We start from the raw sequence: 17,585 nt of genomic DNA, 5'->3' as shown, positions 1-17,585 counted from the left end.
ACTGGCCATCCGTGTGCTGAGATGATAAGCGGAGAACATGTTCTCTGCTGACCATCTCTGTTTCCTAAACCACTAATGATCTGAGATCAGCAATGATCCCCAGGATCACCGCTGATCTCAGTTTCATAAAAGGACACCTATGTGTCTAAAACACTAGTAAAAACTGGCTAAAAAAAAAAAAATTGTATGCTGTTCTACTAACAGTTAGCTAACAGATAGCTAACAAAACTGACAGAAACAGCATTGTTTCATTCCAAAACTGAATTTACTTCTGTAATTAGTTCTGTAAAACTGCAAAACAATCACATAAACTGAAATTACAATATACATGTACACATGTTCCTCACAAATGCATACAATGAACACATTTCTTACAAACAGCTAACTACAAATCACATTGAATACACTGCAATGTGATCTAGCTATGTATGTGAATCTAACAAACTTAATGAACGAATTTACAGGCATACAGGGAGAATGGAGGAGACCTTCACTGATGTTCTTCAAAATCAAACAAAATGCTGCAGTGGTTTATGGGAAATCTTTATTTTTCACATGAGACACTTTCTGTTGAGGGGAATAATAAAAAAAAGGTGCAGTTGCAGTGAACATCCAATAGATGGGTGTAGTCCACTTTTGGGGGGGGGTTATAACAAATGTCCTTCCTCAAACAAGATATTGCACTAAACCTGTAGATAAATAAGAAAAACAGAATCTTCAGTAAGTGGAAGAGTGGGTTTGATAATAAAAATGGCAGTGCCTCCACCCAGGCCAGAGCCTCTGTGGACAGAGGGGATTCCTTCCCTGTAATATTAACCAATAATTTATTCAGAGCAATTGGGAGCAGATGAGCTACTGCAACCAGCATATAACATCAACCACAAGCATATAGATACACACCAGTATGAAAAAAATGCAAGCTTTATATACACAATGGAAGAAAGATTAATAATAGTACATACCGTATTTTTCGCCGTATAAGAAGCACCTGACCATAAGACGCACCTAGGTTTTAGAGGCAGAAAGCAGGGGGAAAAAAATTCTGAACTAATGGACTGCAGACACAGTACAGGAGATGACCAGAGACTGCGGACAGCACAGGGATGACCAGAGACTGCGGACAGCACAGGGATGACCAGAGACTGCGGACAGCACAGGGATGACCAGAGACTGCGGACAGCACAGGGATGACCAGAGACTGCGGACAGTACAGATGACTGCTGACCTTTGGGGAGGTGGGGAGCGGGTACCTGAATTTGACAGGTACCCGCTCTTTCTTCCGCAGAGTTTTTGTTTTATCTTACCTGTTCCTCGATCCAGCCGCGCGCTGTCTTCCCGGCTTCTGTAATGGCGCTCGGCATGACAGCCGGGTGCCCAGTGCGCATGAGCGAGAAGCACTTGTGCTTTGCGATTGGTCCGGCGGCTTCTGGGATCTGTCATGTGTCCCAGGTACCGCCTTACCATTCACAAAAAGCACCGCTTCTTGCGCATGCGCACTTGGCACCCGGCTGTCATGCCCAGTGCCCACACTACAGAAGCCGGGAAGACAGCACGCCGCTGGATAGAGGAACAGGTAAGGTCCCGCTACAGAGCTGAGCAGCCGGCCCGGTATTCTGACACGGCCGCGGTGGAAATACCGGACCGGCCACTCCAATATCGCCTTATAAGACGCACTGACATTCCCCCCCCCAGTTTTGGGGAAGAAAAAGTGCGTCTTATACGGCGAAAAATACGGTACATCCAAGGTACAACAAAAGTCCTGGTGGAATTGCGCACATATACCAGGATATATATAGATAATAATAAAGATACCTCCAGATGAATGTTGCAGCAAAGTTCAGTTACAAGGTCCTCAGATGAAGATAGCAATGCAGCATCCGTCTTTGTGTTGGAAACCTGAAGACAAGATCAGTGGTGATGAGGAGATCCTCCAACCATTGTTCATCCAGCCTAGAATGCAGATTCTCACCAGCGAAAACCGTGTTGGGGCACTGGAACTCCAAGTCAGCGTATCTACTCTGCATTTTAGTCTCTAGTAGTTTCTAATCTGACATGCAACCGGACCTCTAACTACCAGAAGTGGCAATCAGATGTCTGGGCTGGCTCTAGCCTATGCTGGTTATTAAGTCCTCAACTAAAACTAGCTATAGAATCCCAGACCAAAAGGGAAAGGGTCAACTAAAAAAGAGCTGCTTATAAACTCTATTGCAATAAACAGGTTCACCTACTAATATGTTGGATGGTGACCACTACACACATGCAATAGCACAGACCAAGCTATCTGGCACTGTGCATGTGAAATAACAATGGGATAGGGATATGTCTGTTACAAGGATTCAAATACACACTCAAGAAACTATGGGCAACAAAACTATTGGAGCATAGGAAAACATGCTTAATAGTCTTTGCTTCTGGCCTGGATAAAATACGTCAGCTCCTGTGTGTAGAAGGTCATGTGCCTCAGTTCTGTTTTTACTTCTTGAAAACTCCCCTTTATATCACACCACAGTCCTTCAATTGGGGTTTCTGACCCAGCTAGAAGGGACAGGAAGTAACTGTCTCTAAACAACTAACTCAGCAGCAGCAGACAGCAAGTATGTAAATAGCCATGGAACACTTTTGATTTCATATATGAGGATTGGCAACAAGAGGGACCCTTTAGTACCTCCCAAGCAGCCTTTAAACACTAGGGGCATATTTATAAGACAGTACATGCCACTTTCACCAAACATTCACTGGTGGAACCAGTGCCATACCAAACCAGCTGTTAATTAGTCAGGCCCACTGAAATGTGGGAGTAAAGGAAATGCAGTTCTATGTTCACTAGGTCTATAGAAGATTTCAAGAATTTTTTAATTATGTGGCTAAAAATCTCAATATGACTTTGATGGTAGTCTTCACTACTGGGTACTGTAAACCATGAGCATGTTGAATGCAAACCCTAGAAAACATTCAGAAAGACATACTCAACTTTGTTCCCAATGCTGTGTCATGCAGTTGTTCATCTTCTACACATTGACCAGGGAATCTGTAACTTCAGATTTCAGATGTCAAGAACAAGTATACTTTACAGTGCTGGCTGCAGGTATTCTGAAATGACATCAAAAAGTTGTGTCAAAACATTTGAGGCCACATAAATATAATGACGCTTATGTAATGGCCACCAAGATAATTGGTTCTACACATCATATTACTAGTCCCCACAGACAAGTGAAAGTAAATTTATTTTGATAGAATAGTAATAGTTAGTCCTCTTGCCCACTGGTCCTCAGTTTTTTGGGTGTAAATGAGGGGCTAGTTTGCCTTTTGACACAGTAGCTGGAAAATGTAAAGTTCTACTGCAAACAGCTACCAGTCCGAAGGTGATTCTCTTCTGCTGTCACCATTCCTCTGTCTCCAGTTTTCTCCTGTTTTTGTATCTATTTATTCAGTTCCCTTTCCTTTCTGTTCCTACTCTTCTCCTGTTGTGCTCAATTTGCACTCTGACCTTATTCTTCTCCTCCTCATTTTTTTATCTTGGATTTGCCTCCTGCATTTTGCACTGATGGTGGTCCAAGAGGTGGGTCACACTCAAGCTTCCATTATATACCATGCCCACCAGAGATGAGATTTTTATTTTACACCCTGCAACCAAAAAGCCATGAAGGGCCAGAATGCCAGCTTCTGTGAAATAGCTACCATGCTCACACATAAACCCATTTTTTTTATATGTCCTAGTCTATATGCAGACAGTTTGGAGTTAACGTGCTAATATTTTGCTGCATTCTATAGGCATGAATACTTTAATGCACTGGTTTCAGACACAAGGCCCGAGGACCAAATCTGGCCCTCTCGGCCATTTCATGTGGCCCTCAGACTTCCCCTGCAGCCCTGGCACTCCCCCCCCCCCTTGTCTTCACTTTGTCTCAGCAGTCGGCAGAAGAGAAGAGGACAGATCTCCTCTGCCACATCCTGCACTTCTCCATGCACCCGCAAGAGGCTCATCTCTGCAACCCCCCATCCCTGGTCTCAGCAGTTAGCAGCAGAGAGGAGGGCATAAATCCTCCTAAAGACTCTGCACCCCCTGGTCTCTGCCTCCCATGGTTTCAGCATTCAGCAGACTCCAGCCCTCCTCCAGACCCTGCACTGTTTCCCAGCTCAGCCTCCAGCTACTACCTGGCGGCAGCAGGTAAGGGGTTGCATTGTGATGTAAGAGGGGGTGGGGTGCTCCGGACATCTAGTCTTACAAATTCAACCAGCCCTTTGAGGGCGACCATAATGCTGATGCGGCCCACGATGAAATTGAGTTTGACACCCCTGCTTTAAAGGGTTGGTGCACAATATAATGCCTGTGCTGCAATGCATAGATGCTTTTCATGCATAGAAGCAAATTGTAGCAACTGCATTAGGCAGTGCACTTCAATGCACAAAAAAAATGTTTAGGTTGCAATTAGCAATGGGTGAACAGAGACTAAAGGCCATGTTTAATTGTTTACACTGTGAGGGGGACTGTCATCATGTACCTGATAGGAGACTGAAATGACGAGATTGGCCTCTCTTGTATCTCCAGCCCAGGCTCCACTAAAGGTGGAACAGATGGTCCCGAGGGACAGGAGGAACATGAGTGCCAGCAGCTGATGCTTGTAGAACTTGCAGTAGGAGATGCAAGCTGGAACATTCCAACAGGACATCAGGTTAGGAGCAGCAGCCATACGGGATGAGCCAAGTGAAGTTAAAGAAGCACTCCACATGCATCGCAGGTTCAGGGCAGAAGGCTTTTCAGAGCTTTCAGCAGACTGAAGACAGGAACACACTGTGATGACTGAAGCTGATATGAGCAACAGCCAGAGCAGGCACTCAGAGATAACATGGAGCCAAATCAAAGACAGAAGCAAAATCCCAGAAGTAGCCACGGACAGGCAACACAGTACAGAGGCATAGGCAGAAGCATGGTCAAGGTCAGGAATGGGTAAGCAGAAGCATGGTCAAGGGCTGAGCCAAGGTCAGGAATGGGTAGGCAGAAGAGCAATCAGGTTCTGAGATCAGCATCAAAGATCGGGCACAGGATACAAGCAGGACACAGGAACAGCTGAAGACCATTCAGCACAGAACACGGGCATAAACATCCTTTAAAGAGCCCATCTTGTGCCAATGGGGATTGTGTATGTGTGGGCATGAGCGTGCCTGATCACCATTTTGTGGGAAACACTGAGTGTGTGCATGCCTGCACACCAGACATCTCACAAGGATTCTCTGACAAGGGCAATCGGTATTACTAGTGGTAAACCATGCATGAGACCAGGATACCCAGGAACAGAAAATCTGGTTTGTCCTGCACTTTTATTCAGTAAAGTAGTGAACAAACATAGCACCAATGCAGGGGGGCATTGTACAGCAAGTCCATAGCATAAAACAAAACAGCACATCTGCTTATTCAAGCCACTAACTAAACAAGCATATTATTGATTAACAGGGTCCTCCCTAATGTGTTCCACAAAATAGGAGCTTTAGTACCTTTTAGAGTTCTGACAGTAGTTAGCCTTTCTACCCAGCAGCAGGCTCTCACAGCAAAAATAGTATCAGAGATCCTTCAGCATCATTCAACTCAACTATAAAAGTCTTGTGGACAGCTGAGACTATTTAGCAAGCTCTGGCTAACAGGTAATACATGGGCCTAGGGATTGAGGCTTTATCCCACCCAAAGCTGTACAAAGCCTCCTAGCTCCAGGACCCAGAACAGAACTTTTTAAGATCTGAGAAAGCAAAGTTTATTTCTTCCATAGCAGGTGGAAATCCTGGAGCCCCTCACCATGTGTAGGTGAGAAACCCAGGGGAAATGTATACTAGCACCCACAGTCCTGACAGCCAGTGCCACACAATACAATAAAAATGTATATATCATATTTCTAAACATATACATTAAAGCCCAAATGAATTACCCTTTAAATATAATTATATACATATGAATTAATGCCCAACTGAACCTTCAGTTTAGACTAGTTCAATATATTCCAGGTGCATCACAACAAAAAGGGGTCGATTTACTAAAACTGGAGAATGCAAAATCTGGTGCAGCTGTGCATAGATACCAATCAGCTTTTAACCTCTGCTAAATAAAACTGGAAGCCGATTGGTTTCTATGCAGAGCTGCACCAGATTTTGCACTCTTCAGTTTTAGTAAATCAATCCCAAAGGAAAAACTCAAACTAGAGCTCCTCAATCTGCAGGACTATAGGTCTGGCTCTGCAAAGGGCATATCGGAACTCTTCAGAGAGCCTTCTTTGCAGCATGCAAGCAGGGGACAGACACCTCTACTCAGGTCATGGCTGGTTTACAAAAAAAAAAAAAAAATCCTTACCTGTAAATATTGCACTCCTTTTGTTTTTCATGTACCTGGAATGTACATATTAAGCCAATTTATTCTAACTGTTCAATTGGGCTTTAACCTTTTACTGGCTTGTTTTCTTTGTATATACACATTAGCCCTTTAACAGTTACTTTCCAGCGTATTTACATAAATCCTTTATTGGTTGCTTTCCAATGTTTATGATTTAGCCCTTTGCTAATCACTTTCATGCTTCTATACACATTAAGCCTTTTTACTTCTCCTAATTAAGCCTCATCTTATGGTCAAGGGTAACACCTTTGTATACAGCCTATGTAAGGAGAACAGGATGCAGAAGAGATTGGATCATTTAGAATTATACTGAGATGCTGTGTGTCACATGTGTTAACCAAAAAGGTTTGAAAAGGAAATAGGTGGGACTTTTTTCCCAACTGTATTTATCCCCTTTTTTATTATTATGTATCTATAAACTGATTTTTATATAATTATTTTTAATTTGTATACAATTCAAACAAACAAATCTCTGACAGTACATGTGATTTTCGTCTAGGAAAGCCCCTTCACTCCAAAATCAAATGTTAAAAGCAAATTTTTTTTATGTACTTTTTAATGACATTCGTGTATTTCAAATGAGATGAGAATTTTTGTAGGAATTTTTGTACAAATGGTCATTCACAAATCTACTAGTTTATGGTCTCCAGCACTAGTTTAGACCCCAGCACTAGTTCTGTAATTGCTGACCATACCTACCATAATAAAAATCTAGGGGCAATGGTTTTGCCGTAGAGGGGCATGACTCCTTCCTCTAAATCAGGGGCCTCCAAACTTTCTAAACAAGGGGCCAGTATACTGTCCCTCAGACTTTAGAGGGCTGGACTGTGACTAGTGGGACTAGAAAATGTCCTGGTGTCAGAGGGAGTAAACAATGCCACGTCTTCAGTAGGAGGAATAGTGCCCCATCATTGTTGTCAGTGGGAGGAGTAGTGTTCCTTTGTTGGTGTAAGAGGGAGGAAAGGTGCCCCATCATTGGTGTCAGTAGGAGGAATAGTGCTCCATTGCTGGTGTCAGTGGAAGGAATTATGCTTCGATTGGTGGTGTCAGTGGGAGAAATAGTGCCCCATCATTGGTGTTAGTGAGAGGAATAGTGCTCCATTGCTGGTGTCAGTGGCAAGAATTATACCCCCATTGTTGACGTCAGTAGGAGGAATAGTGCCCAAGGGCCAGATAAAGGCAAGCAAAGAGCCACATCCGGCCCTCGGGCTGCAGTTTGGAGACCAGTGCTCTAAAAAACTTGGCTAACCCAATCAGCTGTATGTACACTATGTGTACTGTAACTTGAGATACTGCTACTAGATGTCTGTTCATAGCTCAGCAATAAACAGCTGGAGTGAAATACACCTTGGAGAATCAGTCTTGCACTAATTACTTGCTGACAGAAAAGGACCAAGCTCTATATTAAATTGTACAAGTTTGGTCCATTTGAAAATAGAGCTTGGTTTCAGCTTTGCAGCGTTTCCTCTTGGGTGGTTGTGCTAGGACCTGAATGGCCAGAGTCCAGGAAATGAATGGATGAGCTTCTAGGCTCCTTCTGCAACAGTACTCTGTAGCACATGCTTCCATATTCTGTCTACAGACCAGGGGCGGACTGACCATTTGAAAACTCGGGCACTGCCTGAGGGCCCGGGGTCAGTAGGGGGCCCCATGAGATGCCCCTGGTACCTTTTTCATAGGCTTTTTTGAGTTTGGGCAAGGACACAGGGGCCCCATGATCCCCTATTGCCCGGGGGCCCCATGGAGTGGTCAGTCCGCCCCTGCTACAGACGCAGCATAATTGCCCTCATTTCCACCGGCCTAAGGTAAGCCTTGCAAGAAAATGCAAGGTCTGCTAATTACTGAATTGCTGATTCATCTTCTCATTTGTCATCATTACCATTATCTCCGTAACTAAGTGTGGGAAAATTCAAAAGTTTTTGTCATCCCCAGAACAGGAACATAGAGGATATCATCCATTTGGAAAACGTGTTTCAGTGAAAACTGTTAGCTTTGAAGGGATTTCTGCATACTTATTGCTGTATCTCAATGATAGAAAAAAGTATCAATGGGGAATGGCAAAAAAAAAAAAAAAAAAAAAAGTTGACAGAGGTTTTAACTATAGCATTCCTAACTTTTTCCACAACTAAAAAACTTTAGCTATGCCTTAAGCACAGTATTGTTATTTACTACAGTGCGGCTATGGAACTACAATCATAGTATGACCTAGAACACCCCATCGGTGCTAGACTATTTTGCGCCTTAGGCAAGACCAGTTACTTGCACCCCCCCCCCCCAAAAAAAAAAAAACATTTTTAGCCTGTGCAGGGATGCTTTCTTGCCTCCTTGTCAACATTCGCTCAGTGTGGAGACTGGGGAGCTGGGAAGAAGGGATATTGTGCACAGCATGTGTCAGGGAAGAAGAATTTCACATCTGCGCACATTTGCGCAAATGGCAGGTGTCAGGAATCCCGGGTTCTCTGTGGCGCACGGGACTGCGCAGGCGCAAATTACCTAGGCGCAGCAACATGCGGGCGCTCAGACCCAGGCGCCCGCGGGCGGCAGTTGCGGCTGCGCATGCACACTCGCACATGGGTGCGCGCCGGGCTCCAATGACGGCGCAGGGCGCCCTATTTAAACAGACCTTTGCAGTACTCAAATTGCCGTATGGTCTTACTCCTGCTGTTCCTGTTCGTGGTTCCTGAGAGATTGCCTTTGTTGCCGACCCAGCCTGACCCGGATTGCCGTGACCATCTTCCGCCCTGACCCCTGGCTTGTCTTGACCATTCTTCTGTCTTCTCCTGTTTACCAGACCTCCTGTTGCTGAAACTGGCCTGTGACCCGTTGATCCTTTTGCCTGCCACTCTGTACCGTCTGCCTCTGCTGTTACTGACCTGGCCTGTCTGACTACGCTGCACTCCGCCTCTTCACATCAGGCTCTCACCTGTTACTTGCCACTGACAACTACCTCTACCGCAGCCGGTTGTACTCGGAGGCCGCGACCTGGTCTCAGACTGCTCCAAGTCCATCCCCACCATCAGGAACTCTGGTGAAACAGCAGGCTGAGGCTTAGATTCTGCGCCCTGAGGAATTCCGGTCTGTGGGCCGCTAGAGGCTACCGCCAATCAGCTCTTGACAGCGGGTTCCAGATTGCCTTTCCGGTGCGCATGTGCACATGGTTGCTCGCACCCGAGTGCGCACACGTTGACGTGCACAGGCAGGATATTTAAACCCCTGCTGCAAACAGAATGGTGCCTTCTGGTCTACTGCATCCTGTATCTGTATCCTGACTCCTGTGATCTACCTGCTTGACTCTGACTATGACTGAACTCCGCCTGCACTGACCCGGCTCTCCCTTTGACTATCTACTTGCCTATTCCTCTGTACCTGATCCGTCCGATTGATCCTGACCTGGCCTACCTGACTATTCTACCTCTCCAGCCTGTGATTACCTCTGGCTACCAACTGCCACGGTCATCCACATCTCAGCTACACCTCTCTGCTGCTGCACATGCTCACCTGCATCCTGCTACCTGCATCCTGGTCTTCACATGCCAGCTGTCACTGCAAACCCGTAAGGCACTTGTGCCCCTCCCAGCTTGTTACCTCCTGTCTACCCTATCAGGGGTCCCGAATGGGAGTGGTAAGAGGATGCCCTCTCTCCACATCAGGCTCCACCACCAGGCACGTTACAGCATGGCACCCCATTGGCTAGATACCTCTTCTTCATGGATTGGCTGAAGTTTGCAGGAGATGGCTGTGTCTCCAGCTAACATCATCCAATACTCTCTTGGAACGCTGATGCCACGACCCAGAAGTGAAGTTTTACACATTGCTCCTGGGTCGTCAACAGGATCGGGAGATCAGTGAATAGGTGTTCGCTGATCCCCCTCCCTTCTACCGATACTGATGGGAGTGTGGAGCCTAGGAAGCAAGAGAGGGCACATAGGGGCTGTGGAAGTGATCTGGAGGCTGCACAGCTATTGGATCATTTCCACCTGACAGTCAGACTGTCAGATTTACACACACAATGAGATGCTTCCTGTTAGTTCTCACTTACACTTGTTTTTGAGAGACATTAAAAATGTGTGGCTGAGTCACACTTTTGCCATCCCCCAAACACTCCAAATTATGCTGCAAAAACACTGCCATTATAGTACGGTAGCAGAGAGGTTTTGCACAGCACCCCACCATTATTGCCATACTATGGTGGAAGTGCCTTTGCAGCAAAATGGGGAGTGGTTGGGGGGACAGTAAAGATGTGGCTCAGCTGCACTATTTTTAATGTTCCTCAAACACAAGTTTAAATAACAGGAAGAATCTCGCTGTGCTTATGTGATTGTCATCATTATCATGATGATGATCACACAGTACAGAAGGTGCTGTATCTCTGTCTGTGCCTCAGAAAAATAATTGTGAGCTTGCCTGTGCACTGGCTTCCCATTGCTAAGGGAGCATGTCACCAGCACACCGAGGATCACCAATATGGGTCCAAAAGTTTTAATGAACAGTCACATAGTTATGGAAAGCAACGTTTCAGAGTCTCGCAGGACCCCTTTATCAGGCATGTGACGACGATGGGGGTCCTGCGAGACTCCGAAACGTTGCCTTGCTGTATCTATGTGATCGTTCATTAAACTTTTGGACTCATATTGGTGATGCTCAGTGTGCTGGTGACATTCTCCCTTGCTGATTCTGTTTGGTTCCTTCCGACGGTCGTGGCATCACCCACTTATACACACAGACATTTTTAACGCAGGAATGTGTGCGTTTGGATTGTACACTTGGGTTCCCATTGCCTGTTCGCTCAGCCACCTCTCTGTTGAATCACCTTCCAACCCCTGGGCTACAGCCTCGCCTTTCGCCCTCCTCAGCAGAGGAAAGTATAATCACTCCAGCAGTGAAAGAATCAATCACCCTGCCAGTGAAAGACTGTGAGCAGCCGTGGCCAGCCACCATTGATCAGAATTGTAAAATGCTGTGTGGCTTTTGCCGCCTGCGCCCAAAGTTTAAAAAAAAAAAAGTCCTCTCTGCTCCTCACCTCCTGGGCCCCTCTGGTGAGCTGATGGGGCCCAGGTAAAATATAATTAATGTTACAGCAGGGCCAGCTGTACTGATCCATCAGTGGCCCTGGCCGTGGCTGAGCCCTAGGCGGCTGCCTAGTTTGCCTAGTGGTAGCACCAGCTTTGCCATTAGTTCATCTTCTATACAGGAGTGCCATGGAGCCCTAGAGATTTTGAAGTGAAGACTTGTGTCAGGCACTGCTTTAAATTGGTAGTTCCCGAGCATGTTATCATTATGCAACTCCACAACACAAAAGGGCCTGGTAATGTAACCAGCTACAGAGGAGAATGGAGTAGCAAATAAAACGTATTTACATTATAATAAATGTATTTAAATGTAAGAGGGTCAGAGGTTGAACTTTGCAGATATAATGCCACTTCACCCTAAGCAAGGAGACAGTGGGGTTGATTTATAAAATCTGGTGCAGCTGTGCATGGTAGCCAATCAACTTCTAACTTCAGTAAATCAACTCCAGTGTCTCTTTAACCACATGCCGCCCAGCCACTGTATAAATACGGTGGCAGGGCGGCACGGCTGGGCAAAACCACGTTTTAAAATGTGTGTTTTGTAAACAGGTAGGGGGCGCGCGCGAGGCGCACCGCCGCCCTACCTGTCCCACCGATCACAGCCGCGGATGTCAGTCACCGGGTCACAGCCGGTCATTACCGGCTATGTCCCGGCGATCGGCGGCAATCGCTGACAGAGAGCACAGCTGCAGTAGCTGTGCTTTCTCTCGGTTCCCTGACAGCTCCAGGACACGCTGATCGGGACAGAAGAGTTTTTCTCTCCCGATCAGCGGTGTCCTGTCCAGCACACCCCCCCCCCCGCCCCCTAGTAAAACACTCCCCTCACACAGTTAACCCTTTCCCTGAAAAATAAACTTAACCCCTTCCTCCCCAGTGCCATTAATACAGTGTCAGTGTTTTTTTTTTTTTTTTGCACTGATCACTGTATTGGTGTCACTGGGGATGTCAGTGACCCCAAGTCAGTACCCCCCAATGTCAGAATGTCCGCCGCAGTACCGCAGTCCCGCAATAAGTCGCTGATCGCCGCCATAAGTCACTGATCGCCGCCATTATTAGTATAAAAAAAAACTAAAAATCACAGTATCTTTCCCGCCATTTGTAAACGCAATAACTTTCACGTAAACCAATTAATTTACACGTATTGGGGTTTTTTCTAGCAAAGACATGTCGCAGAATGCATTTTGGCAGAAATTTATGACTAAATTTGATTTTTACATTTTTTTTTAGTGGACATGTTTTATAGCAAAAAGTCCAAAATATTGTTTTTTTTCCTCAAAATTGTCAGCCTTTTTTTTTATAGCACAAAAAATAAAAACCGCACAGGCGATCAAACACCACCGAAAGAAAGCTCAATTTGTGGGAAAAAAAGGATGTAAATTTCATTCATGTACCATATTGCATGACCGCGCAATTGTCCATTAAACTAGCGCAGCGCTGTATAGCAAAAAAATGGCATAAATTGCAGTATCTATACCATAGTTTGTAGACGCTATAACTTTTACACAAAGCAATCAATACACACCTATTGGGATTTTTTTTACCAAAAACATGTAGCAGAATACATTTTGGCCTAAATTTATAACCAACTTTGAGTTTACTATATATTTTTTATAGCTGAATGTAAAAAATATTGTTTTTCTTCAAAATTTTTGGCCTTTTTTGTTTATAGCGTGAAAAATAAAAAGCGCATAGGTGATCAAATACCACTGAAAGAAAGCTCTATTTGTGTGAAAAAAAGGACGTAAATTTTGTTTGGGTGCAGCATTGCATGACAGCGCAATTATCAGTTGAATTAGTGCAGCGCCGAGTAGCAAAAAGAGGCCTGGTCATTAAGGGGAGTAAATCCTCTGGAGGTCAAGTGGTTAAAGGAAAATGTAACAAACACTCCGGTCACACCTATCCAACTTTGAAATCGTGCAACTTCAAGTGAAGTTGCACGATTTCAAAGTCGGATGGTATTCTGACTTGAAGTGCGATTTGCAAGACATCCACAGCTTGCAAGACACAGTTGTCTATGTAAGTCGCACCTGAAGTAGTGCATGCACGATTTTAGAAATCAAGTTGGAATCGCACCGATATGACCACTTAAAATTGAGGGTGCGACTTGCCACGTGATTTGCAACTCGCATGGCATGGAAAATCATATGGCAAGTTGCACGCAGTGTGACCGAGGTCTTGGTGAAATAATCCTTTACTTTTAAAATGTTTTTAGGAGTTAAAGCTGCCCAATCATTTTCTTTTCTTGTTAGGGAGAAAGTAGAGGAGTTTTAATAAATAATGAGAGGATCAAACCAAACTAAAGACCAAGTAAGTTCATTATTGATTTATGATAAAAAGTCTGTTAACAAGCTAACGCATTTTGAGGATTATAGGGGACCTTCTTCATAAGGTCGTACATTTTCAGGAAAAAAGAATACACAGATTATAAAGAACTCTGATTTCAAGATAGCTTTAAGGCATAGTAGACTTGTTTCTGAGCTAGTTTGACAGGTTTGTATTATTCATTTTCATGCTGACCATTGTCATCAGGATAGAGAATGAAGAAAAATCTCACATTTTTACAAATGTCACTCCCAAAGGAGTAGCGAAGACAGCTTCCATTGAGGGCAGTGTGCCCTCAATGGAAGCTGTACAAACCTTACAAAATTGAATGTACTCAGTTCTCTGCAGATCAAGCGTGTGATGGGGAAAATACCACATTATGGCCACTAGATAGTGCTGAGTATCATAGGAAATAAGTATGCTCATCAGCTCCATCTAATTGCCCATTCACACATTTCATTTGCAGAGAATATAGCTCAGAATGAATTTACAGAATTATTTGCATGTGGTTTCAGTGGGCGAACAGCTATGCTAATATTGTATAAACATAAAATACACCCCATAGTGTTTTATGCAACAAATGTAACAAAATGAACATAAGAAGATATTTGCATTTTAACAAAAAAATCATAAACAAGTAGCTGAAAGAATAGAAGTAAGAGGGGGTCGAAGGGGTTAATTAGTAACAAAATAGGAAGCAAGAAGAAAAAGGAAAAAAGGTGAGATCTTACTTCTTACTTTATAGACCGGCTTCAGTCCTGGTTAAAATGCCTTACAATATCACACAACAAGCCTGTGATCTGCACCAACAGGGCTGTATCAATGTAGGTTTGTAATAGTTTTGGATGTTATAGTGATCTCTATGGTTGTTAAAGTAATCATTCAAGCAGAAGCTACTGCTCACAGACCAGGACTTCGAATGTGAAGTTGACAACGGTTCCCTGTGAGAAGGGTAGTGTAGAATCATGCAAAATAGGTAAAGCAATCAAAGTGAAATGCTAGTCAAAACATTGTTCTAATTTTGGATCAAGACAGAAAGAATTGGAAGCTCTGTCAGTTTTTTTTTTTACTGCTGTCTCCATTCCCATCAGGGGGATTTCCATTCATGTCCCACAAATGTAACAGGAAGCGAGTGAACGTTTTTGAAATCCCACCTTTGAAAAGCGGTCATCTGAATATGTGCTTTTAATGGAAGCTGGGAAAATGGGGCAAAATTAAATGTACCCAGTCTTAATTTTCCACAGATCAAATTTGAGAATGGGGAAAATACTGCATTATGGCCAATAGATGGTGCTGAGTATCATAGGAAATAAGTATGCTTATCAGCTCCATCTAGTGGCCATCTAGTTGCCTATTTACACATTCAATTTGCAGAGAATATAGCCAGAGAACGTTGGTGCTGCCCCCAAAAGAATTCTATAGGGTGTCTATGACACCCTTTCTGAATTACCCTGACTGTTCCTGAAGAGGGTAAAAACATACTATGACAAAGTAAAATGATACTATAAAACCTGGATTTCATATCTCAGACATAACTCATGCAACTGTGCATGAAACAAAAAAGAAAAAACTTTGTCAGATGCTTCTGTCCTTGAAAAACAAATATGTCCTTCAAAAAAGGGAGCTTGTTGATGAATTCATAAGAATTCAGATTGTGATTCCTCAGTTATAATTAGGTGACTTGTTCGATTTAATTATTAACTTGAAAACATGGATTTGGTGCCGCATTTATGAGTCAGAGCAAATCACGTGAAAAAACACAGCCACAGCTGTTATGCCCTTTTTTTATTTGCAGTTATTGCTCCGGCAAGAACATCTGACCTCTTAAGCTTTCTGTATGTAGTTAAGTGCTCCTTGCTCACACCTAGGGTCTATAATAAAACAAAACATGCATAAATAATGAAGATATATTTACAAACCTACACTAACCAGCAAGCTTGTCTATATGGAAGACTAACTAAACTACATGTGCAAATTTAAGAAATATAAAACATCGGACAAGAGCAACATAGTGGAAAATTAGGGATTTTGCCTTGCAGCTCTAGGTTTCATTCATGTCACTATTGAATCTATGGCACTTGTATGTTCAGTACCTGTTTGTATGGATTTTCTTATAGTGGCCATACAAGGTGCATTAAAATTGAATGATTGATGTCCAATTCAGCAAAAATGATCAAATCAGACATTGCAGGTGGAAGTGCTAACCATTTAGCCACTGTGCTGCCCCAGCATATTGACCCAAGTTGATGAGTTGTGGTGAAAAAATAAAAAAAACAAATATCAAGAAAACAATCATACGGAACTGATTAATGGCATTTTTCTCACCTACAATCATCCCTATGCAATCACATTTTTTCCCCACCTCAACCAATAGACTTGGGTCACTGTCTGTTGCTCATTGCTTGGCCTTGCCACTTTGGTCTGAATTGATCATTTTGACTTTTTGAATATATTTGAATAGACAATTGCGCGGTCATACAACATTGTACCCATATGAAATTCTTTCCACACAAATAGAGCTTTCTTTTGGTGATATTTAATCACCACTGGGTATTTTATTTTTTGCGCTTTAAACAAAAAAAAAAAAAGAAGAGCAAAAAAGTGATGCTGCACTGATAGGCGGCACTGACTGATGGCACTGCTGGGCACAGGTGGCTGAGACAGCAAACGGGAGCCATTGTCTCCTGTTGCTGTCAATCACAGCCAGTGGATTGAACACACTGAGTAGCAGGTGCCACCATAGCAAGCTGCTTGCTGTGGGGGCACCCGATAAGAGGGAGGGGCCAGGAGAGCCTGCGGGAGACCCAAGAAGAGGAGGATCAAGGCTGCTCTGTGCAGAACCACTGCGCACAGCATGTAAATATAGACATGTTTGGGGTTTTTTTAAAAAAAGAAACACCTTTAGAATCGCTTTAAAACAGTCCCAGCAGATAAAGGTAATAAGGCTGAATAAAACCACATCAACATTTTGCCATTTTATCATTTTATTATTTATTCAACAATATCAAATCATGTAATGGTGTACTGTGGGAAAAACAAACACTTGGGCTCTGTTGCCATCTGTATCAGAAATTACTGGTTCTAGGTGTTTAGAATTACAGCCCTAGTCTATGCCATCGATTTGGTGACATTTTTAACCACTTTTCTATACAAAATTCCTTCAGCTGCAAGAAATTTGTTGGTTCACTTGCACTAATTATACTTTAAATATACCACATTTCCATAGGATTCAAATCAGAGCACTGACTAGATCAGTCCAAAACCCTACATTTCTTTCTTTCTGTATTTATTTTGAGCCATTCCCTGATGGATTTGCTAGTGTGTTTCAGATTATTAATGACTTGAAAAATCCATATATGATTCAACATCAACTTTTAGACAGGTGGCCTCACATTCTCCTCAAGCACATTTTGATAAAATGTAGAAATGACAAAATGACTTGATGACTCAGGTTTTGAAGCAGCAAAGCTACCCTAAACCATAATATTTACACCACTGTACTTCACAGTTGGTTTTCCTTCTAAAATGTGGTTGTTGTTGCCAATCATGTTTACTTTAAATTGTAAGGCAGTGTCTTTTAGTTTTCTAGCAGGCTGCCAGAAAAGTCCTTTCATGTGCACCTTACTTTAAAATGATTATAAATTGGGGCATTTGCCATTTTTGTTTAACTTACTGGAATTGGTTTGGGGACACACTGGACACCCTGTGCATTTAAGGGGGAATGAGCTGCCTCTGGGTATGCTTGCCCTCAAAGTATCCATTCCTACATAGGATGCTCCAACATGGCGGCTACCATAGACTACAGTTAGGACCTCACT

General features: G+C 43.5%; 1 long non-coding RNA gene across 1 annotated transcript in view; it reads right to left on the bottom strand.

Annotated features, from left to right (window-relative positions):
* Positions 1 to 563: 563 nt before the first annotated feature.
* Positions 564 to 17,585, bottom strand: part of LOC149458466 (uncharacterized) — a 61,617-nt gene continuing 44,595 nt past the window's right edge. The window contains exons 3-5 of the long non-coding RNA XR_016313438.1: positions 2,967 to 3,090; positions 1,813 to 1,896; positions 564 to 689 (exon numbers count right to left, since the gene is read on the bottom strand). This is a non-coding gene — a long non-coding RNA (uncharacterized LOC149458466). The remainder of the gene's footprint in view (positions 690 to 1,812; positions 1,897 to 2,966; positions 3,091 to 17,585) is intronic.

The sequence above is a fragment of the Staurois parvus genome, unplaced genomic scaffold (assembly GCF_062004578.1).
Source record: "Staurois parvus isolate SC_StPar_1 unplaced genomic scaffold, SC_StPar_1.0 ptg000287l, whole genome shotgun sequence".
Lineage (NCBI taxonomy): Eukaryota > Metazoa > Chordata > Amphibia > Anura > Ranidae > Staurois > Staurois parvus.
Note: the sequence above shows the minus strand (reverse complement) of the source record. Positions and strands in the feature narration are given on the sequence as shown.